The sequence below is a fragment of the Camelus bactrianus genome, chromosome X, assembly GCF_048773025.1.
Source record: "Camelus bactrianus isolate YW-2024 breed Bactrian camel chromosome X, ASM4877302v1, whole genome shotgun sequence".
NCBI lineage: Eukaryota > Metazoa > Chordata > Mammalia > Artiodactyla > Camelidae > Camelus > Camelus bactrianus.
In genome coordinates this window covers 103594582-103619932 of record NC_133575.1, presented here as the reverse complement: position 1 = coordinate 103619932, position 25351 = coordinate 103594582, and the positions used below count along the sequence as shown (strand labels likewise).

At 43.6% G+C, this 25351-nt stretch overlaps 1 protein-coding gene across 1 annotated transcript in view; it reads left to right on the top strand.

Annotated features, from left to right (window-relative positions):
• Positions 1–12515: 12515 nt before the first annotated feature.
• Positions 12516–25351, top strand: part of PLAC1 (placenta enriched 1) — an 81583-nt gene continuing 68747 nt past the window's right edge. Inside the window, exon 1 of the mRNA XM_010968481.3 lies at positions 12516–12708. The gene's annotated coding sequence lies outside the window, so the exon portion shown is untranslated. The remainder of the gene's footprint in view (positions 12709–25351) is intronic.

The window sequence follows — 25351 nt, the reverse complement described above, 5'->3', positions numbered from 1 at the left end:
ATCCAGGCTGCTGTGTTCCATGTGTTGGCGTGCTGCACCTCCCCGTGCCCACCAGCCTGTGGCCCAGCGTGGGCACTATTTTTGGAGCTAACCGAAGGAAAAGGATGGCGGCATCGGAGTGAAGAATTTGAGAAAGGATTCCTACGTCTCTGGTGCTCAGCTCAGCTCCTGTTTCACTCTAAGCCTCAGACCAGTAAAAGCAATGATCTGGTGTTGCCACTTAATGCTGCAGATGCTTGGTTCCTGCTGGGTCTACTTTCAACAGCTCAAATATAGCAGAGGACACAAGTCAGTGCATGTTCCTCAGGAAGGACACATGACACGTGGCCACTCACTCAGCAGGTCCAAAGCTACTCCTCCGTAGAGGCTGACAGCTGCTCTGCTGAGGCCCTCTGGAGGGGCTAGGCAGCCTTCCAAGATGGGAAAAGCCATTTATTCCCCACCATCACCTTCTGCCACCAGTAGAGAAGCCCGGGTGAAGCTGTTTTTCTACGTGGTCCAAGCCGGGGATGGCCCTGCGTGTACTCTGTGGAATTTGAGGGCTATGCCTAGGGCCAGCTTTGCGCAAAGCTGAAATAGATGACCGGCTACACATTCCTATGTAAGGGCAGTCCGAGAGGGCTCTAATTATCTCTCCTCCCCAGCCATTATGTTGTCATAAATCTCTGACCAGACATGTCAGTCATGGCGTCTGCTGCCGCCGCCATTTCCTTCTAAGGGAAACCGCTGGCCCACAGTCTCTTGCTGAAGAAAATGGCCCTGGACTAGTCCTTGAAAATGGAATGGTGACTTCTTAGGTCAGGGATGGGCCCCTGACCCAAGGACAGTCAATCTATTAGCTGGTGGATGACCTTTGTATGACGTGGCCTAGCAAGAAAAACTGATCTCAGTAAGGCAATGGGAAGAAGTTAGGACATATAATTGGTCTCCTTAACATGTAAGCAGGGAAACCCTGAGATTTTCAGTTTATTGGTCGAAGTATAAATAAGAAGACACTACATCAAAGCAGAGATGAACTGCAGGTTTTGTTGTTAATGGCGGAGCATTTGATAAGATTCTGGCTATTGAGGAGATAATGAGAGTCAGTCCCTAAAGCTCTCCTAGTGCCTGAATAATACCAAATCCTGAGTTCCCCTTTGACGTTTTAGAGAGACATTCATTTGCCTTCATGTAGTTGGGGGTCAGGTTGAGCTGTGCAAGAAGGGATCCTTCTGTTGTGCGTGATGCAGGAAAATTCGGAGCACTAGGTGAGCTCCATTCCCTTGGAACTCAATTTAGACTACTGGTAAGCCTGCCAATCTCCTGCACATTGGATAGAAGTCCCTCCTTAGTCCTTTTCTTCCACTCAACCCCTCTGCCTGATCCTAGTCCAAGACTGAGCATCACTTGATGTGGTTAGCTTTCTGTTAAGGTGACTAGCAGATCACCCTTTCTCTTTCTGACTGGGCATTCCAACCCGGCTCAGTCCAGCCAGGCAGTATACGAGAGACTGCTGCCACCTTGTCTGTAGAGGCCATGCGTACTTAGCTTTTTCCTTCACATCTGGGCCAACGTGATTACCGATGCCCAACTCAATTTTCAGGCCTTACACATGGGACCCACACAGACTGATGTTGGCACCAACACAAGTTGGGCACAATGCCAGGGTTGACTTTGTGGCAGCTCCAGAAGAAGAAGGCCTTTCATGGGAGAATAAGTACCCTTCCAAGCCTCTTGCCACAAGAGCTAGCATGGATGGTTTTGCAATATTTTTCAAGTCACACAGACACTCCATGTTTAGGCTCAGTGTTATGGACAAGACTCTGGAAGAATACTATCCCTGACTTTACCCAAAGCCAGCCCTATCATCTGTTTTCAATCTGGGCTGAATTAGCCTGTGATGGGAAGCAGAGAAAGACAAATGATACAAGGCCACTGTTTACAAACCTCCAGCAATCCATGGTGGCAAAGATTTGTGACACTTGGATCTTTGTGCCAGCATGTGGTGAAAGCTGACCACTATCACTTCTAGAAACGGAACCTTGATTCTAGACTCCTGAGCAGGCCTGTCTGAACCAGTTTGTGAAATTCACCTCTCCATTTTTGCTGTTTCTGTTGGCGGGCAGGTAGGCTTACAATGGTGGACAAAGGATGCTCTAGGTGACATCTCTCAGATCCCTGCAAATGGTGGGAGCAATAGCCATGGAAGTTCTGTGATAATCTCAGGGCCCATTGGAATAAGCCACATCCCATTTCACAGTTGAAACTACACCCCCAAAATTAATTTTGGAGCTTTAATCACAGGAAAAATGAAACCTGTGTAGTTATGTACCCCTTGATTTTTCTTCTTAGAGTACTGGGACTTCATGGAAAATGCTGGAGATGGAGGAAGGGAAGAAGAAAACATTGAACAAATAAATCATACACAAAATAATATTGTACATATTTCCTGGGCTTTTCTCACAAGAGTAAAAATGACATCTTGATTTCACAGTTGAAGAGTTCATATGTCCTTTTACTTTAGCTCCACTTACTATCTGAGTTTGGCTTTAAAGGAATTTATATGACACTTCTCCTAGGCCTTTTGATGAACTTACATTTTAGTCAAGAGCAGATAGGGAGGCATTTGAGTCCCTAGGGCAAGGCCAGGTTTCAGTAACCTTGATCAGTAACTCTGATCAAAACAGTAGGAACCATTTGGCCAAAGAGCTTGTCCTTTTCGCTTGAGCCTCTCTGAACCCATCTGAGTTTGCTCACCTCCCTGACTGGCCCAGCAGCCCTGCCTCCATGCCCCCATCCAGCTGCCCTGTGAGGAGCTCCATTTGTCAATGGCGCCACACTCCAAAGTGCCTGCTACCAGATAAACTAAATCAAGATTAACTATAGAAGCACAAGACATCTGAGACAGAAAGGGCCTTAAAAATCACCTTCTCCAGAAGAATGCCAACTGATAAATACAGAAGAAATCAGAGAATTAGCAGATCGCCGGTTTGCAACCATCATCTTTTTTTTCTAAATTGAAGTACAGCCGGTTACAATGTATCAATTTCTGGTGTACCACACAGTGTCTCAATCATGCATATGCTCGTTTGCATATTCTTTTTCATTAAAAGCAACCATCATCTTAATAATGGATTCAGGCAGCGATAATCAGTACATGCTGAAACTCTAGGCCACATGTATAGGTTAGTTTAATTTCTTATTTATGGCGGTGTCTCCTCAATGGATCCATTGGAAAAGTGTTTTTCCCCTTTGAATTTGCAAACCTAACATCATCAACAATGGAGAAAGCTTACATAATGTGCCTCTTGATGTTAATGCAATGATAAGGACACAACATCGTTTATGGAGTATTTTTTAAAGAAAAAGCTGAGCAAAAAGCACCTTGTTGCACAATTTGGGAAATTGATACTCAAAGAAGAGGAAAAAAAATTAAGTCGAAAGGGGGATTAGAATCCTTTCTCTATGAGGCCATGGTGCTCCATCTGATTCTAACCATAATGATATGGTTACTGACTGATGATATATCAATCATATATCAGTAACAGTGATGATACATTCTTTTCTTTTTCAACAAATATTTTTTGGGTTCCTACGGTGTCTCAGGTACTGTGCTTGGCAGTCTGGAGTCATCAGTGAATAAAATCAAAGCTCTCTGCCTTCATGGGGCTTATGTTCATCTTCATATTTTTTCATCTTTGTCTTCTTCATACCCATCCTTATTATTGCCATTTTATTGTATTCATCTATTTTAAATTTGTGGTCCCTTGCAGAGAGACACCTAAATGGAGAATATCTCCAGGACCCGGTACAGAGTAGGTGCTTGATAAAGAGTTGTTGAATTAATAAATGTGTGTGTGTTGAGACTGTGTGTACATTACCTCTCCGTGTCTGCACTTAGGCTCAATCTATCCCCCCTGCTTATACAGCATCTCCACTTCTCTCTTATTATCCTTTAAGGCAGCCTCTTTTGCTCAGTGACATCTTCCCAAGAGGAGCTCCTCCTCTAAACCACCAAAGCGTTTACCTCTCATTTGATTCTCATACCACACAGTATTGTGACAGCTCAGGGAATATAGTTTGGTTATTTAACTCTATTCATGGCCACTGAAGAATTTGGGTAGATTCCTCCTAGATAGAATAAGTCCTATTTGCCCAGGGAGCCTGCGGAAACAACAATGATGTCCTAACAAAAAAGCAGGGATGCAATGTTAGGTCCTGAGAAGGAGTGGTTCTCTGCCCCTTCTCTGATGAGGACTCCTTGGTCATGTCAGTCGGATCATAATTCCCCCCCCTCCCAATCTATGTATATGATTCTGGGCAAGTCTTAGGCTCATGAAGTTCCATATGCTCACTTGTGCAATGAAGGGGTTGACCTCTGGATTCTGGCATCTTTTACACTTTTCTATTAGGCTTGATTCCTCCTGACTTCAGGAAAGGAGAAAATAACCAGGACTTGAGGTACCGTGTTTTCTCAAATGTTCCCCAGCACCACCACGTCTGCCCCTTTCATTTGGATATTGGTGTTAGTTAGGGCAGCCAAATGAAAAGTCTAGAATTACAGCCAACATGCCGCATATAGAACAGATTTTCCAAGTCCTGAACTGGGTAATTTTCCCGAGAGGCCACACACACACAAGATACATAGGGGTAGGTGAAGGTGTTCTCGTTTTTCAGAATACGTGCTCAGGCAGAAGCCCTTCCACAGGCAAAGCAATGGCTAACTCTTGAGGGGGTACCTGTTTCTCCTTTTTTTCTCCTCTTACTGCTCTTCCACTCCAGGGCACATTGGAACCCGATGTGAAGGAGTAGCTAAGACAGTGCACTTGGTAACAGGCGGGCCGGGGTCTTCATCTCAGCTCTGTCATGTACTGGCTGTGAGAGCTTCATCAAGTTTACTTAACCTCTGATCCCTAGTGTCTCATCTGTAGAAGGGAATCTTAATGGCACTATCTCACAGGGTCACTGGGAGGATTAAATGAAGTGGTGCCTGCAGAGCACTTAGAATAGTGCCGGGCATGTAGCAGTGTTAGGACACTTTCCAAATCAATATTAGGATGCAAAGGTACCCATGTCCTTCTGGGGATTCAGGGTGATGGAATGTTTGAAATGGGAGCTGTCCTAGGAAGCATATTCTCTGTGTCTAGGAGGCATCTCGCATTCTGCTGTTTGCCGGCTAGTCCTGAAAACTCCGCCCAATGGCTTGACCAAGTGGGAATTTACCTCTCTTTGGAGGAAAGAACAGATACACAGACTCCAGGGTCTGGTAGGAAGTTCAGAGAGCCGCTGATGCAATCCCCCTCCTCCCTCCTTCATCCCTGGCCACCCACAGCACCCAGAGTCTCCAAAAAAGGAAGCGAATTGCTCAAGGTCACACAATAAACTAGTAGTGGAGAGTTGGTTGCCACCTCGTGATCTTTTTCCTGAATCTTTTATAAATAAAAGTTTAGAGAGAATGCTTTGGCAATTCTAGGTCTTTGATGGTTCCATATAAGTTTTATTATGATTTGTTCTAGTTCTGTGAAATATGTCCTGGGTAATTTGATAGGGATTGCATTAAATCTGTAGATTGCCTTGGGCAGTGTGACCATTTTAACAATACTGATTCTTCCAATCCAAGAGCATGGGATATCTTTCCATTTTTTAAAGTCTTCTTCAATTTCTCTCATCAACCGTTTATAGTTTTCTGTGTATAATTCTTTCACCTCCTTGGTTAGGTTTATTCCTAGGTATTTTATTACTTTGGGTGCTATTTTAAAGGGGAAGTTGACACAACATTGTAAAATGATTATAAATTGATAAAAAATGTTAAAAAAAAAAAGTTTAGAGAGAAAATGTGTGCAGTGCAAAATAGGTTAAAACCCCACAAATCCAGGAGACTTGAGCTAATCCCTCCCTGTATACCAGGGTTTCTCAACTCCTGCACTATTGACAACTTGGGGCCAGATAATTCTTCGTTGTGGGGGCTGTCCTATGCATTGGAGGGTATTCAGCAGTGTCCTTGGCCTCCACCTACTAGATGCCAATAGACCCCCTCCCCCAGGCTGTGGCAACGAAAAATGCCTCCAGATATTACCAATGGCCCCTGCGGGGGAAAAGGGGTCGTAAAATCACTTCAGTGAGAAGCACTGCTGACTGGAACAGCTCTGTAAATGCAGCTTCCCTTCAGCCCTCTTCTCAGCTCTTAACTATGCCATCTCCAGTGGTGAGAGCATCCAGCCCCGTGGTTGATGGCTCCCAAGTGGGCATCTCTAGCTTTGACCTCTCCTACCCACTCCTGTCTCATATAGCCACTGCCTACTTGACATCTCTCTTCCACAAGGAGCAGACATCTCAGACAATATGTCCAACAGCGAACTCCTGATTCTGGACCCTGCCCTTTTCCCATCTTGTCCTTGCTTGTATATATTCATTCTTGCAGTATACAGTAGTGTACACTGACTGTATTAGTCTCCTGTGGCTGCTGTAACAAATGATCACAAACTTGGTCATGCTTAAAACAACAGAAACGTATTCTCTTGCAGTTCTGGGAGCCAAAAGTCCCAAATCAAGGTGTCAGCAGGACCGTGCTCTCTCCAAAGCCTCTAGGAGCGGATCCTTCCTTGCCTCTTTCAACTTCTGGTGGCTCTGGGCCTTCCTGGGCTTGTGGCTCCATCACTTCAGCCTCTGTCTCTGTCTTCACATGGCCTTCTCCTCTCTGTGTATCTCTCCTCTTCCATCTCTTATGAGGACACTTGTCATTGGATTAAGGGCCCACCCAGATAACACATGTGATCTCATCTCAAGACCCTTAATTATGTCTACAAAGACACTTTTTCCAAATAAGGTCATATTCACAGGTTCTTGGGGCTAGGACATGGACATATCTTTTTAAGAGCTATCATTCAACCCACCGCACGTACCACGCACTAGGGATATTCCAGGCACTGGGGATACAGTGGAGAACAAAGCAAAGTTCCTGATTTCGTGGAAATTATACTAGACTATAGGGATATGGATAACGAATGGACAACTATATAACATATAATGTCAGGATATAATATATAATTCCATGATATACTATATTATAGTATAATAAATATAGTATAATATAGTATAATATAATATACTATAATATAATATAATAGTGCTAGGAAGAAAAATACAGCAGAGTAAGAGGACAAGAAGATAGGAAATGACAGGGGCTGCTAGTTCTGATAGAGTGCTCAGGGAAAGCCTCTTGGAAGAGGCGACATTCAAGTACAGAAAGAACTGAAGCACAGGAGCAAGGTGTGGGAAGGTCTGGAGGAAGATGTCAGAGGCAGAGGAAACAGCAAGTGCAAAGTCCTTTGGAAAGGCTCTTCCTTGGCACGTTTGAGAAAGAACAAGGAGTCGGGTTGCCTGGTGCATAAAGAGTGACTGGGAGAATGGCAGGAAATGAGTCTGGAGAGGTTTGCAGGAAGCAGAGCACGTAGGGAGTTGTGGGCCATGGAAGGGTCTTCGGTTTTATACTGTGATGAGAAACCATTGGACTGAGGCTGGAGATCGGGGGAGTGACATGGCCTGATGTGCATTTTGAGAGAATCAGCCTGGCTGCTGTGTGGAGAATGAAGGGCTGGCGGCAGAGCAAGCATGTAGGGTCCAGGTGGTGAGTCCAGCCAGTGGAAAGTGAGGGATGGTATCACCATTCCTCTAGCTGCTCAGGCCGAAAACCTGGGACTCATTCTGGATTTCTCTTTCCCTGTTGCCCACATCTAATCTGCTGAAAAATCCTGTCAGCTTCATATTTGAAATATATCCAGGGTCTGACCACGTGTCACCACCTTCACCACTACTATCCTTGTCCAAGCCACTGTCATCTCTTGCCTGGCCCATGATAACGACCTCCTAGCTGGTCCTCTGCTTCAACATTTGCTTCTCTAGTCTGTTTCCAACACAGCAGCCAAATCAATCTTTTAAAAGCATAAATCAGAACATATCACCTCCCTGGCTTAAAACCCTTAATGGTTTTCCAGGACACTTAAAATAAAATCCAAACACTCTACCATGGTCCCCATTACCTGGCTCCCACCAGATACTTCAACAACCCCACTTTCTATCATTCTCAGCATTGCTTTCCACATTCCAGTCACTCTGGTCTTGTTTTCATTCCTTGAATCTTTTCAGCATGTTACTACCTCAGGGCCTTTGCACTAGCGATTCCCCTAGCTTGTAATATAGGTGTTCCCAGCTGCTGTCACTTCCTCTAAGAGCCTCCCTTATTACCCTCATGAAGGGAGGACCCGATTTTCCTTTGTTTTCTTCAGAGCATTTATTGCTCTATGAAATTGTATCAGGTGTTTGTTTCATTTGTGACCTCTTTATATGGTTACTTGTTTAATATTTGTCTCTCTCCACTAGAAGATAAGCTTCTTGAGGCAGAGTTCACGCCTCCTCGTTAACCACCATATCCCCAGCACCTAGCACAGTGCCTGCCACACAATAGTCCCTTAGTTAATATTTGTTGAGCAAATGCCCTTCTCTCACAGTGCCTGGCTAGATGAGAGCTTAAGGATCATCTCATGGCTAGGCATCAGAATCACTCAGGGAGCTTTTTAAAAATGCACATTGCCAAGGCCTGTTCCAGACCCACTAAATCAAAATCTCTCAGCGCAGGGTCCAGAAATCTACATTTTGAACAAATTTTCTTTTATATAGCCCTTACTTCTACTGTTCTAAGTACTTTATAAATATTAATTCATTTAATCCTCACGATAATAATTTTAATATTCCCCTTTTACTGGTAAGGAAGCAGAGGCACAGGAAGGTTTAGTAATCTGCCCAAAGTCACCCAGGGAGGAAGTAGTAGGGTCAGATTTCAAACCCAAGCAGTCTATACTCTTTTCTTTTCCCCTGCAGTTTTATTGAGATGCAATTGACATACAGCACCATATAAATTTAAGGTGGACAGCATAATAATTTTACTTATACACATCATGTTTAGTGAACATCCATCATCTCATATAGATACAAAATTAAAGAAACAAAAAGATTGTTTTCCTTGTGATGAGAACCCTTAAGATTTACTCTCTTAACAACTTTCATCTATAACATACAGCTGTGTTAATTACACGTTGTACATTACAGGCAGGCCATACTCTTACTGCTGCTCTGTGCTTTCCAGTGGATTCTGTGATGAGCTCTGTTTGGGACCCACAGATAAATTTTCTCTGATGAGGACAGTGAAGCCTAGACAAGAGAATGGACCTCTTTAAAGCCAGTCAGATATGAGACAGATTTTGTGTCTCCCCGTCTAGTGAGTGTTCAATTCTGTCCCGTCATTCAGTGTTCTGTGAGGAACAGGGTCCGGAATCACACTGGCCACATAAAAAGCCAGTCACCAGAGGTTATCTATAAATGTTTTTGCTATCAGTGCTGGTTGTCAGGGAATGCAGAAACATACCCTGGTATTGGGTTCTCTAACCATCTCTCCGGAAACACAAGCTTAAAGTCAGGGATACTTTTCCCTCAGAATGACGTTAACAAAGCCAGAGGCGTGGAAGCCTGGATCCGTGGGGCGTGGGCCAGTTGAGGATGGTATGCAGGAACAGCTCCCAGAAAGTCTGTGGAGGGAGCAGTATGTGCGCTAGTGCTTATCTGCTCCAGTTACAGAAAGTGCTCCAGGCCTAGGCAGCCTGCACTCCCCCGCCCCTGCAGCCCCACTGAGGGAGCCATGGGATGGCCCAGCCAGATGACATGCATCAATTACTCTCCAAGGAGGCCCTGGGCCAAACAGGCTTTTCAATTTCCAGATGCTTTTTAATTAAAATAAAGGCCACTCTGTAACCTGACTTTGAATGGACAAAGTTTCCTTAGTAGAATAACTATACAAGTTCACCCTTTTTCCATTACTTTTCATTGAGCAACTGAAACGTTTGTAACCAATAAATTATGACTCGAGTCACATGGTAGCAAGGGCCACGGAAGGGTTAAGTGACTTATGGAAGGTCACTGTGCTGAAGAAAGACCCCTTTGTTCCTGAGCCCCCTTTTGCTCCTGCCTCTGCTGGTGTGCATTCTACCTTTGGGGGAGATGGCAAGAGGCAAGGCCGCCTTGCTCAGAACAACAGAGGGTTGACCAGTGATGTGGTGACCTTGTCCAGCTGGGAATTCGGGCTCTCCATCTCCACCCCAAAAGGAATCTGGTGAGCTCAGATTTTCTGTACTGGTTGTCCATACTGAGTTCCAACTATGCCTCTCATCCTCTGGGGACAGAAGCAGCAGGAGGGGGAAAAGGCCACTTTTATTTCTAACCAGGCCACAGTTAGAGGAAATGTTTGGGGAGACTTATGGGGAGATGAACAGACCTTACCAGCTCTTATCTTGAACTTGCCTTTTCTCGAATTCCAGCAGAATCAAGGCGGAAGGGGCCAGATGGCAGCTGTGGTTTCTGCCGAGATGTGATAACTAACTTTTTCTTCTGGATTATAAACCAGTTCAGCTATTAACAGAGTTCAGAGACCACGGCTGTCTAGGGGTCTGGGACAAAGCCTGCTGATCCTAGATTGCAGAGTTGGGTATGATCTCAAGTGACGACCAATTCAGCAACCCTACCTTGGACGATTCGATGTCATTCTTCTCTATGTACTATGAGTCAGGCAACTGAGATCCAGGTAGTTATATGATTTGTCCAAAGATCCTCTGCAGAGTAAACAGCAGGTGTTTCCTTGGTCATTTTTTTCTCTTACCAAACACCCCCAAACTCGTATCTTGTGGATCTTTTTACAGGAGCAGAGTTTTTCCCAAGTTCGCTTTTCCCCGTCTGCTGAAAGATTGGGTCTAGTCTGTATTGCTAACTATAGCAATAGGAAAAGGAAGGAATGAGAAACCCATGAGGGAACTCACTTTCAAATTTTCCTTGAATGCATCAAAATGGTTTCTTCCGCAACCTGGAAGTCCCAAGGCATTTAGTGTGGTCTCTCTTGGGCCGTGTGTACGTGAAACCAACATAGCCGGTAGGAAAGTGGAGGACCCAGTTGACCCCTGTTTGAGAGGTTATTGATGTTTTTGTTTAAACTCTAAATTACCCATTTCAGTGCACCACAGAAACCTGGGGGTCACGATGCGTGCAATTGAGGTTATGGGAAGAATGCCTTAGGAGTCAGGTTTATTTTGTTTGGGGTCCTTTCTCACTTCGGCCTTCTTTTATTGTTTGCATGAGCTGCCCTTGTTTGGATCTACTGAAGACACAGAAACTTGCCTGCCCCCGATCTCAGCCCTCCCATTTCTTTCCTGAATAGCCTTTGGGGCAGAGGCTGTCTTGGTTTTGCGAAGATTGAGGGTATCTCCATGGGTCTGTTTAAAGCTTACCAAGAGATTTCAAGGCATGAGGCTGAGAAAATGAGTTTTAGGATTTTGTGCTTAGAATATTTTTTCACATGTCATCCTGAAACTAGAATTTCTGGGGAAGATTCCTGATATCAGGCTCTTTTGGACAGTCTTGGTGTCTTCCCATCTCCATGAAACTTGTGAAATATCACAAAAGGGCCGTATGCTAAATGGCTCCCAAGTGGGCTGTGGGGCCAAGATTTTGGTGTCCAAGGCAAGCATCTTGGGTTTCACAGCCGTAGGGATTGTTGTAATCATATCCAACAGATGTGTAGCTTCAAAAAAGCAAAGGATGGTAGCCTTTAGAAATATCCATCTGTTGAACATTTTCCCTTTCATCTCCAGAATAGATAGAGACTGTGTGAACAATGCTGGCCAGCCCTGCACTAGATTACAGGCACATTTTTCCTCATTAACAGAAGAGTAAAGACAAATGAGGAACATTTGGGGATCGGCCAGCAGTGCCTAGGTCACATTGTTCCAAGCTCCCGGGGCCCTCATTCTGGGATTCAGTTATGTCCGAGAATAAGGCAAGCCCCATTCCTCCCTCTACAGATGGAGATCAAAAGGCAGTGTCTGCCTAACCAGCCACAAATCTCTCTAGTGTTTGACCCTCACTATCAATAAACACGTGTGGTCTCTCCACTAGCAAGGTGGCAATCTGGACCAGTCTCCTGTGGCCAGAGGGCTTGGGGACCGGGTTCGGCTCTGTCCTCTCATTTGGGATAATTTGGTACACCAAATCTCTCAATTTATGGAATTTAATTTTTAGGACTATGATGAGGCTTTCATATGACAGTTTCGAGGCTGAAAAGAAATGGCCATGGAATGATGAGCTGTTTGCTTTCTCACATCCTGTCACAAATCCACTCAACTTGCTCTTTCCCTCTCCTTCCTTCCTTCCTTCCCTCCTTCCTTCCTTCCCTCCTTCCTTTCTCTTTCCCTCTTTCTCTTTTTCTTTCTTTTTAAAAATTTTTTTCTAAAAATAAGAAAATAAAAAATAAACCTGCAGATGCTCACCCAGTGTAATTTCAGCAAGTTCACAAGCCTGGGATGTTTTTCTCTCTCACCTTTCCCCCTGTCAGCACTGACTGGATTCCCATTTCAGCTTAAACATACACAGAGCGGGAAAATCCATCTTCTCATGACTTACACAGGGAGTTTGAGCCTCACCACAGCCCCCAGTAAGCCTTGAGTTTGCCTTTAACACTATGGTCAAAGGAGCCTCTGAAACAACAAGATTTATGGGCATGCCTAGCAGCGCATTCAATAAAGAGGAAAAACTCACCAGATCCAGTCTCTGAAATCCCGAGTCTGGCTCGTCTCCTCACCCGCCAGCCAGTCACCTATTAAAGGGCATTGTTACTGCAACAACTTCTGCACAGTAAGTAATCACTCCTTCATTGTTCACTAGTATATTGTGGATTGTGATTTCTGCAAATGAAGCTCTCCTTTGGGGTAGCACTCATGACTTCTGAAAGAGTTCCTTACTCTGTCTCATCAGAATCATGAGTTTTTATTAAGATTAATGTTTATTAAAGAGATTTTATTCAGAGACTGGGGGTGTGACTCCAAGCAGCTGGTTAGATTAGCAGCACCAGCATTCTCAGTCACTGAGGAAGTTAACAGAGCATTGCCTGATTTTAGCAGAGTTACTGCAAGGCATTCCTAAGACACAATTTAACATCGAAATAGAAGGGAAGAGCTGGTGGAAATGTAAACTGGTACAGCCACTATGAAAAAGAATATGGAGGTTCCTCAAAAATCATATGATCCAGCAATTCAATTTCTGCATATTTATCTGAAAAAAAGCAAAAACATTAATTCAAAAGGATATCTGCACCCCCATGTTCATTGCAGCATTATTTACAATAGCTAAGATATGAAAATGACCTAAGTGTCCACTGATGAATGGATAAAGACAATGTGGTACATACATATAATGGAATATTATTTGGTCATAAAAAAGAAGGAAATCTTATCATTTTTGACAACATGAATGGACTGTAAGGGCATTATGCTAAGTGAAATAAATCAGACTGAGAAAGACAAATATCAATGATCTTTCTTACATGTGGAATCTAAAGAAAAAAAAACAAGCTCATAAATACAGAGAAGAGATTGATGGTTGCCAGGGGCAGACTAGGGATTGGGGGTGGGGACTAAAGGGGTGAAGGGGATCAAAAGGTACAATTTCCAGTTATAAAATAAGTATGTCCTGGGGGTGTCATGTACAGCATGGTGGCTATAGTTAATAATATTGTATTACATGTTTGAAAGTTGCTAAGAGTGAAGTAAACCTTAAGATTTTCATCATAAGAAAAAATACACAAATATTGAATCATTATGTTGTACACCTGAAACTAATGTAATATGTTAATTATACCTCAATTTAAAAAATGGAAGGGAAGAGAGAGCAAGAAAGAATAAGGAAGTACCTAAGGGAACTCATGTTTCCCATGCCTCTGAGCCCAGGGCCAGCCTAGGGTATTGGGACCACCCAGAGATACCATGTCAGCCTCTGCATTTCCCACGGTGGATGTTATTATAAGCCCTTGGAACTTGTGGGGAGGGGCGCTTCCAGGTCATCTAATGATCCTTGAACCCCCTCTACAGTCCCCACACCACAGGGCTCTCCAGCTTCTCCCTGCACTCCTCCGGTGGCAGGGATCTCCCCTTTGGGGTAGGGGGTGGGCAGAGAGTGGCACTTTTGATCAGCTCTGACTGAGAAAGATTTTCTTTTCATTTACCGAGCACAAATTATGCAACAGACACTGCTTGATGTACTGGGGATAGAGCGATGGCTGAAACAAGTGAGGTCTCTGCTCTCCTGGAGTTTACAGTCTAGTGGGGAGGCAGATAAGAAAAGAACAGAACTCCCCCCACCCAGCTTGTCACTGTCCCCTGACCCACCAGTTTGTGGTGCCCAAAATGTAACCCAGTGACTCGGGAAGCTTTGCTTCATCAGTGGGGCCAGAGCAGAGCTCCTTTATTCTAAAAACTAAATTTTTATGAATACGACCTAAAACCACCTTTTCTTTTTGGCTTCTTGGCCACATCACACACTGACTTATCATGGGCTGACTGTCACCAGAAACCTGTAAGCCTCCTCCTTTTTTTTTTTTTTAACATATTATACCGTGAAGTCAGTTTTCTACTAACCTATATTTGTGCAATTGATTTGGGGGACCAAATTACAAGACTTTTCACTGATTTCTGTTAAATTTCGTTTTCCTAAAATATCTTGTCATTCCTATCTATGGAGCTAGTTTTGGATTCAGCAGGATAGGAAGTCCTTTGCAAAATTTACTCAGGGCCTGCACATAAAACTTAGAACACTGGCTAATCACAGGGAGAAACTGGGTCTCAGCCAAAAGTTGGAGGCTTGACAAAAACCAACACCAGTGTGTGGCAGGAGTTTCACCCCACGGAGTGAAATTTTTTTTTAAACCCGGAAGCAAAGCCATCATATTCTACTTTGGTTCCGCAAAACAGTGCAGGAAACTCCAAAGCATAGCATAGATCACAGTATTTTCAGAAAGATCCCCAACTGTTTACCACATGGTTGATACCAGATTGGGTCTGTGAACTCAAAAATGCAGCTGTGTCTTTGGCGACAATGGGGAAGGGGGGGTTTTCAGATGCCAAATCTTCAAGGCAAGGGGACATTCTTGGAGAAAGTGCCCATGAAGACTAGCTCTTGATATGAGCTGCCTGAGCGAGGTGCATCTCCTTGGTTGTTTGCATGGAAGGGCTGGAGGCTACACTGTGACTTGGTGATCCGTGGGACAACAGAAAGACAAGGCAATGCCTCTGCGTTCCGTGGCAGCCAGGCGGAGCAGGTTCTTTCGGTGGCATGCTCGGGTGGACACCGAGGTGCATGCTCTGAGACTGGGATCCATGGGCTAGCACATTCAGCCAGCTAGGCAGGCTGGCAAGCCCCACTTAGGCAAACACCCCTAACCTCCCCCTCCCTCCCCCACCCTCAGCTCCACATTCTTGAGGTTTTCGTTCACCAGACCTGAGTTAAAGCCTTGCTGCCTGACTGCTAATTATTCCTGGAAGTGGCATGCTATGAAGTCTGCAAACATTTTCTGCAAACATTGGCCCACAAGAGGCGAGCTGTTGAGTTGAGTTCTGGAAGCCAGGAGGCTGGAGGTGGGAGGGAGCCCGGGAGGCATTCCTCAAGCATGAGGCAGTAGGGTCCCTCTGCCTGCTGGAGCTCTGCTGTAAGGTCAGCGGGAAACAGATGCATTGAGGACAGTCCCCAAGGTGGGATGGGACCACCCAGGGGCGTGGGGCTTTTCAGACTTGTTTTTCAGGTGAACATATGAGGCTGGGCCAGGGCCCTTTATGTAGCTGGACTGTTGATGACTTTCCGTTGTCAAAAAAAGTTTCATCTGCCACCCAGCCAAACTTTGCTTGCACACATGTTTTCCAGAGTCAGAGACAAAAATGTGTTTGGGGAGGGGGGGGGTGGGGGGAAACTGGAGTGACAGTTACATTAGCCGTATGCAGGGCCATCCTCATCACCTCGGCATTTCCTGGAGATTGTTGCAGCCTCCTGTGAACCCCAGCCAAGACTCTTTCGAGATCCAGGGCAAGCCCCATGGCCAAGAGCAGGCTGGCCTGGCTCAGAGGGAGGAAAAGGAGACTTCAGGGAGAGCAGTCAGGCTGCTAGGGCTCTCTGCCATGGGAGCCCACCCTACCAACCTCTTCAGCCTCAACTACCACGGCTCTGAGCCTCTAGCTCTAGGAAACCCAGGCTGGACCCCAGCACCATGCTCTTGCCAAGCAGTTTCCAGCCTCTCTGCTGCTGTCCATGCTCTTCCCTCTGGCCACTGCTTCTCCATCCTAACCCCCACTCAACCTTCAAGACTCACTTCCGGTATCACCTGCTTTGGAAAGCCTTCCATGATTCCCTCTTTCTGAGGGTGGCCTTCTCTTCTGTGTTCCCACAGTGAGATGGAGTGAGGAAACTGGGAAACCAAGAAGTTAAGGAACTTGCCCAGTGTCACACAGGGAGGGAGTGGTGAGGCCACGATTTGAACCCAAGCTGTCTGGTTCTGGAATCTGCCCCACTGGAAAGTGAACTTTTTGAGGACAGATGAGTCAAATCATCTCTGAATTGTCAGCATAGATCCTCCAGAGATTTTGAATGAACTTAATTGAGCCACATCTGACCGTTGAGCCTATAGAGAAGATTCTGGAAAGGTAGAAAGGGCCAGAAGAACAGTCCCTCATGACACATGTTTCCCACCTGCCCCTTTGGACAGATATCCAAGCCTAGTAGACCTGTCTGTGGGTAAGCTCCCTCCCCCCCAGCCCAGAGAGCAAAGGCCAGAACCAGGCCCTAGGCCCCACCTTGGGAGACAGCCTCTGGGAGGCCATTTCCTAACACCAGATCCTTTCCACCGGGCCTGTCTGCCTCGTTGCCACCAGTGTTACCATGACTTCTCATTTGGTTTTGGTTAAAGACAACATTGTACTTGCTCACTGGGAGAGTGGGTGGAACAGGAGAGGGCTTTGTTCGAAGGATTCACACTTAGCCCATCCCGCCCCAATCCCAGGGAGATTTGGAGCAGCCAGGAGGAAATCTTTGAGTTCTAGAACTTTCTGTCAGCAATCTCAAAGCCTTTGTTAGAGCTTCACCTATGTGGAATTACTATAGACAAGTGCAAGCTGGCCCTTATGACCGGGTTTAGACCCACTGCCAGTCCTTTCCAGGACTCTCAGAGGCCCTTTTGAGGAAATAAACAGATATCCCTGTTAAAACAGTTGTTCAGGTAGAGCATGATGCCCGGGATCCAGAGCCTCAGATCATGCATCTGGGCAGAGTGGTTGTGGCTGGGGGCGCTGGAGCAGGACTGCCTGGATGGGCTTCTTGGCCCCTTCCAACTCGGACTTTCTGCAACAGCATATTTCTTCTACTTTAGTTCATATTTTCTTTTTCTTTAATTGCGATACAATTTACATTCATCTAAGTGTCCAAACCTCGTGCTATAGCTCTGTGAATTGTTTGATACGTGTGTACCTGTGTGTGTCTCTGTATACACTGTTCAGATCAAGATCTGGAATGATTCCAGCAAATCACGGGCTTCCTCCTGTTCCTTCCGGTCAACGCCCTCCCCCAAAGGAGATCAGTATTCTGATCTTCATTACCATACATTAACTGTGCCTCTTCTTGTACTTTATATAAATGGAACCATAGAACCACACTTGGTATCTGGCTGCTTTTGCTCAACGTTATATTTCCGAGCTGTATCTTGATTACCATGTGTACCAGTAGGATTTTTTTTTTTAATTGCTGAGGAATGTTGTATTGTATGGATATATCACAATTTATCCTTTGTCCAGTTGATGGACATTTGAGTTGTTTCTAGTTTGAAGCAATTATGAATAGAGACACTGTGTCCATGCCTGTACTTGTCTTTTGGTGGAAATACTATTTCTATTGGGTGTTTACGCAGGAGTGGACTCGATGGGTCATAGGGCATACACCTATTTAGATTTTTTTTCAATTAAAATTTTCTTTCTAATTTTAATTTTTCTAGGGGGAAGTAATTAGGTATTTGTTTGTTTGTTTGTTTTTAATGGGAATACTAGGGATTTAACCCAGGACCTCTTGCATGTGAGGCATGCACTCTGCCGCCGAACTATACCCTCCCTCTTCACCTATTTAGATTTAGTAGCTATTGCCAAGCCATTACAAAAGTGGTTTTACTAATTTACACTTCCATCAACAAGGTCTGAAAGTTCCACTTGCTATAATCCTTGCCAACACTAAGTATTGTCATTCATTTTATTTTACCCATTTTGGTGTGTGTGTTCCTGACTATAGCTTTATCTATGTTGCTGGAGATGTGGTAATGCGTGAGTATCACTGCAGTTTGTCTTTGACTAGCCAGACATGGATCTTCAACAAGGAAGCCATCCCTTAGCACAGCCTCTGAAGTAGGCACTAGGTTCAGGGTAAGAAATATCCAAGGGACGTATGTCCAAACTGGCCTTCTGACAGTGGCTGTTTCAGAAGAAAGGCTGCACTGTACTAACATCATTTAGAAAAATGTTACTTGGGAGCAAAAGACAAAAGCAGCTCCAACCCTAATTCCTAACTTCTGGCTGTTTGTGCAGGCCCAGGAATTTAGAGCTGAATTAAACTGACCACCCATCCAGGGCAGATCAGAGGAATCTAAGGGTATGAGTGCCAGGTGCTTAGGGATCCACAGCATTTTTATAGCAGCTTTATGGAGCTATAATTCACCCAGCGTAGTATATTCACAGAACTGTGCAACCATCATCACTATTCTAGAATATTGTCATCACTCCAAAAAGAAACTCCAGAGCCATTAGCAGTCGCTCTGTTCTTTCCTCCCTCTCAGCTCCTGGCAACCCCTCATCTACTTTCTGTCTCTGTGGATTTATATATTCTGGACATCTCATATAAATGGAATCATACATGTGATCCTTTGTAACTGGCTTCTTTCACTTAGCATAATGTTTTTAAGGTTCATCATGTTGTAAAATAGGTCAATAGTTCATTTCCTTTTATAAGCAGAATAATATTCTATCATATGGCTATATCACATTTGGTTTCTCTATTCATTTGTTGAGATGGGCATTTGAGTTTCCATTTTTTGGCTATTGTGAATAATGCTGCTATGAACATCCATGTACAAATGTTTGTGTGGGCATATGTTCTCAGTTCTCTTGGGTACATACCTGGGAGTGGAACTGCTGGGTCATAGGGCAACTAACTCTATGTTTCACTTTTTGAGGAACTGCCAAACTATTTTTTCAAAGTGGCTGCACAATATTGTAATTCCACCAGCAATGTTTGAAGGTTCCAATTTCTCCATATCCTCACTAACACTGGTTAGTTCTCATATTATCTTTTATTATAGCCATCCTGGTAGGTATGGAATAGTGTCTCATTGTGGTTTTGATTTCCATTCCCTAATAACTAGTAATATTGAACATCTTTTCATGTGCTTATTGGCCATTTGTATATCTTCTTTGGAGGCCTGTCTAATCAGATCCTTTGATCGTTTTTGAGTTATCTGTGTTTTTATGATGGAGTTGTAAGTGTTCTGTATACATTTTAAAGATAAGTCTCTTATCAGATATATAATTCACAAAAATTTTCTCCCATTCTGTGGGTGGCCTCTTCACTTTCTTGATTGTGTGCTTTGAAGCACAAAAGCTCTTAATTTTGATGTAGTCCCATTTATCTGTTTTTTTTTCTTTAGTTGCTTGTACTTTTGTTTCATATGCAAGGAACCGTTGCCTAATCCAGAGTCAGAAAGATTTACACCTATGTTTGTTTCCAAGTGTTTTACAGTTTTAGCTTTTCTATTTAGACCTTTGATCTATTTTGATTTCATTTTTGTATGTGGTATAAGGTAAGAGTCCAACCCTGTTATTTTGCATGTGGATATCCACTTGTCACAGCACCATTTATTTAAAAGACTATTCTTTCCCCATTGAATTGTCTTGGCACCCTTGTTGAAAGTAAATTGACCATAAATGTGAGGGTTTGTTTCTGGTCCACAGCATTTTTAACTGACAGAAAAGAATGGCTAGATATGGAGGACTTACAATAGTCCCAATGTTCCAGGCTAGCACACCCAGAGGCCTCTTATCCCTCCACTCTGCAGAGAAAGGGCACAGCCCAGGGAAAACAGTCACTGAAATTAGGTCTAATGACTCAACCTGGAAGCAAATCATGTTGGAAAGTTACACGTACTTCCAGAGCCAATCTTCCTTTCTCTGGAAAGTTACGCTTCAATGTAGACCCCATTTCTCTTTCTGAAGCACGCTGCCCCGAGTTGAAGAAAAGTCTTCCCTTCTGACTGAGGCCCTTTTCCCCTTAGCTGGGCACTTCGTCTAATGTTAACCCCTTTAAGACTGCCCCCCCCCACCGAGTTTAAGCTGTGATCAGAGCCCAGACTTTCAGAAAGTGGAGGAGCCTGGCTTCATATTTTTCCTCAAAGGAAAACGCTCTTGCCCACATCTTGTTTGCCTCACCCACAGCCCCACACTCTGGGCAGCGCCCAGCAAGTGGCAATGGATTTATTCTGGATGTGTCCTTCTCACTTTTGCTGACAAGACTCCACCTGACAGCGAGCTCCTGACAATTGAAGCCGACTGCCAAGGGCAGAGAGGGAACCCAGCCTGCCCCTGGCTTGGGCCCTGTCTAGTGCCTGATGACGCTGGCTCATGCCTTGAAGAGATTCTTTACCTCTTGACTAGAAGAGTTCCTTGACTTGGGGGAAGCAGTGTGCCAGAGTGGAAAATGGGACAGACTTTGGCTCCAGATAACCTGGGTTGGAATCCCTGTTTCTGCCTGTCCTTGCTGCAGACATGGAGACACACGGCTCACAACCCCTGTGGAGAAAGACGCCACTGCCCAGCTGTGAGGAGTGTGGGTAGTGGATGGCGTCCACCTGTTAGCTCCTTCAGGGTCTGCCTCGGCTTTGGAACTAAGGCCACGTTGTTCTTGGGGTAGTCCCCAGCCAATGACTGGTCAAGTAGGTGATCCAAGGCCCATTTCCACCAGACGGAAGACTCCTCTAGAAGGCAGTCTTTGCACTGAAGCTCCCTTTGGGGTTGGTAGACTTTGACAGGTCTGCACCGCGGCAGGACAGACCCCTTGCCAAATCCTGCCCCCATTTCTCTGAAGTTCAAGACTGAGGGCATGGAGGAGCCTTCTAGGAAGTTAATATTCTCTACGTAGATCTAGATTCTGGTAACATGGGTACACACATTCACACAATCATGAAGCTTGCACTTAAGGTTTGTGCAATTTATAGACTTACCTATATATGTTATGACTCAATTTTTTAAAGGGAAAAATAGTGAGGAGGGATTTTTTAGTATTAATTGGCATATATACATGCTAAGTAAGTTTTTTTAGTTTATAAAATGCAGAGAAGTAGAAAGAGAAAAATCGCCTACAGCCCCACCCCCAAAGATAGCCACTGGGGACATCTTAGGTGTTGCATCCCACTCTCCTCCACTCTTATCACTCCACTGCTCTGTGGTGCCGTTTTGGCTCTTGGAGGAAGGAAGTTTCACAGTCACTTCCACTTTCCTGAGAGTAGAGCTGGGAGGATTGTTTCTAGGCTCGCTTTCTAGCCCCTCTTTCACCCCTTCTCTCAGATAGAACCTGAAGCTGAAATTTCCATTTCCTAACCTACACATCACCCCTCACTGAAGCTGGGAGCCTCTGGACCCCTGGATCTCTCTCTGGAACAGCACAGATCAGGGGCCCAGGTACACTGGGGTCTTTTGCCTTCATAGGAGTTGAAACACTAACTCAGGCCCCAGAGGGCTTTCTGATGGGAATGGCCCTGACTTTCCCCAAGACTGCAATGGTTCAGGTTCAGAGCAGCCAAGCTTTTTGCCTATTGTTTTGTTCGAGAGAAAGGCGTTGTGGGAGAAAAGCATTTTCCAGTTTGCTTAGATGACTGCAAACTGTCAAGGTGCACACCCTGTAGGGAACATCTCAAGGTAGATTATAATCAAAACCAGGCAGCTGGAACACAGGGGCTTTCTTCTTAGACCACTGGCTCTCAAAAGGTAGTCCCCAGAACAGCAGTGTCAGCATCACCATCACCTGGGAACTGGTTATAAATGTAACTTTGGGGGAGCCCACCACAGACCTGGTAGTTCAGACACTTTGAGGGTGGGACCCATTCATACATGTTTCAACACGCCCTCCAGGTGATTCTGATGCACTCTCAAATTTAAGATCCTCTTTTCTAGAGGTTTCTAAATTCCACTGCCAAAGAAAGCAAAAATGTACTCACTCAAGCTCCATTTATGCTCATAACCGGAGCACCGTGTCCTTAGCATGACTTAGGGGCACGAGCCAGGTCCATATAACTTCAAAGTTTCTTGTTCTTTATATCCTGAACCCAAGGAAATGCATTCCTTTTTCCTCTGTTAGTTGAACAAAGATGAAATATAGCCCAATGTTCCCCCAACAAAAAGATTTATTAATTTGTACTAATGACTGTTTAGAGAAAAACATAAAAACCAATGTCCTTGTTGAGTTCTCCTTCTCGGAGGCAAAATGTGGATGTTATCTGTAAAATCAACAAATTTGTCACCAAAGCGAAATGTTATCTTTTTCTGAGGATTTTCCCAGGCATCTCAAGGCCTCAAGGACCAGACAGTCTCCTCCCTCCTCATGATCAGATGAAGAGGGTTAGAGCTTATGGCCAGAACCCAGTGCTTTAAGACAGTTCAGACATAAGTTTGTTTTCAGGTTAGCAGCTTTGCTCAGGCACAGCTGAAGAAAGGAGTCCGTGAACCTGTTCACAGCCTCAAAGAATCTCCACAGACCTTTGCCCCTTTAATATATGACCAGTGCAATGGTCTCTTGGATAAGGATACGAAAGGCACAGGCAAGAGAAGCAAAAATAGACAAGTGGGGCTGCATCAAACTAAAAAGCTTCTGGACAACAAAGGAAACCATCAGCAGAGTGAAAAAGGCAACTTATAGAATGGAAATAAATATTTGCAAACCATTTATGTGATAGGAGATAATATCAAAAAATATAAGGAGCTCCTACACTCAATAGCAAAAAAAATGAATGAACAAAAGCAAATAACCCAATTAAAAACTGGCAAAAGACCTGAATAGACATTTCTCCAAAGATATACAAATGGCCAACAGGTCTATGAAAACGTGTCCACATTACTTATCACCAGAGAAATGCCAATCAAAAGTACAATGTCACCTCACACCTGGAAGAATATCTATTATCAAAAAATCAAAAGATAACAAGTGTTGATGAGAATGTGGAGAAATTAGAACCCTTGTACAGTGTTCAAATGTAAAATGATTTAGCCACTATGGAAAACAGTATGGAAGTTCCTCAAAAAATTAAAACTAGAACTATCATATGATCCAGCAATCCCACCTCTGTGTATTTAACCAAAAGAATTGAAATCAGGATCTCAAAGAGGTATTTGCACTCCCATGTTCATGGCAGCGTTATTCACAGTAGCCAAGATATGGAAACACCCTAAATGTCTATTAACAGATGAATAGATAAAGGAAATGTGTTATACACATACAATGGAATATTATTTGGCCTTTAGAAAGAAGGAAATCCTGCCATTTCCGACATGGACGAACCTGAAGGGCATTATGCTAAGTGAAATGATCCAGATACAGAAGTACGAATACTATATGATTTCACTTATATGAGATATCTAAAATAGTCAAACTCAAAGAAGCAGAGAATAGAATGGTGGTTGCCAGGGCTGGGGGGAGGGTAAATTGGGAGTTGCTAATCAGTAGGCATAATGTTTCAGTTCTGCAAGATGAGGAAGTTCTAGAGATCTGCTGAACAGCATCGTGTCTATGGCTGACAATACTGTATTATATACCTAAATTTTTTTAAGAGGCCATATTGCATGTTAAATGCTCTTACTTAAATAAAAAATATTAACTAAACACGTTAACTCTAAAATAAACTAGAGATCTGGAAAAAAAAAAAACAAAACCCAAAATTGTGACCAGTGTTGTGCTGTTAAATGCTTAATAACCTACTCTCTGAGAAAAAAAAAAAACCCACCTATATATCTTGATTACAAGTGTGTAGCACACAATTTACAAATAATAATAAAATATAGAAATCCATTATTATACATTTCATACAGCAAAATAACTCTCATAGAGTGCTTTAGTCAATTTTTCCCCAACTCTTGTGTCCATAGCCAACCTCAGGTGGCAATTAACAAATAAACGTGGTTCCGACAGGAGTATTGGCTGATATATTGATTTACAGGACAAAACTGAAACAACAGAATGTATATCGAAATTTCACTAGTTCCCATCAGTGACATGAGTAACTTCTTTACTAAATCAGATAATAGTTTCTGAATACTTGAAGAACATTTCCTCAATTTTTTGTGCTATTTAAAATGTAGCAGTTACAGAGATGACACAATTTTAAATTTAATCTGCACTATTAACATTTGTCTATCACTTTCTTAAGTCTAGACCAGGAGTCGTCAAAATTTTTCCGTAAAGAGCCAGATAATAAATATTTCAGGGTTTGTGGCTACACGGGGTCTCTGTGACATATTCCTTTTTACTTTCTAACAACCCTTTAAAAATGTAAAAACCGTTCTTAGCTTGTGAGCTGTACAAAAACAGGCTGTGGGTAGAAGTTCACTGACCCCTGGTCAAGAAAAATCAACCAAACAGTAGATTTAGCACTGATTCATAGCAGTTACTAATTTCCATGATGGAAATACTCCTAACATGGCTGATTTCAAACTACCAACTTGACTTCCCTGAACTGAAAGAGGCAAAGAGATGAACAGTCGCAAAACATTGTATAGTATTTTCACTACACAGATACAAAAGACACAAATAACCTCAAGAGCGTGAATAGTAGTAAAGCATGGTAAAATAATTAGGAAGTGATGAGTTCTGAGTATTTATTAGCTTTGTTTTTAATCTTATTTACTTAATTGGAAGTTTCTATAATTTAATTTTTAATAATGGCTGTACTTAACAACCAGCTCGCCACATTTCTGAAAGTGTAATGATTGGCTCTTGCAAGCTGATATGAGCAACCACTGTGACCACACCAAATTTCAACCTATTTGTTTTGGTTCTGTTGGATTAAAAAGAGAATCTTCACTCAATTTGGTCTATTCTTCCTTGTAACAAAAGGATTTACTACAGGGTTTCTTTGAAGCTGGAAGTTTCCTTGGCTCTTCTAAAATAGGAAATGATTTTAGATGTTATTTTTACATATTTTCAAAAAGAGATCTGTCTCTTTCTCCACAGCTTCCTGACCACCTTTTGCTTCCAAATAATGAGAACTATTTAAAGGAAAAAGGAACTACTGCAGTGTGGTTTTAAGAAAAGCACATACTTTGCTCTTTCAGAAGTAGTTACACAACAGTTCTGCTCACAAACTGGGGAAGAGTTAAAATAGCTTTCCGAGGTCCCTCCCAAGGCTGTGATTTTCCTTTCATCTGCTCAGGTAATGCCGCGT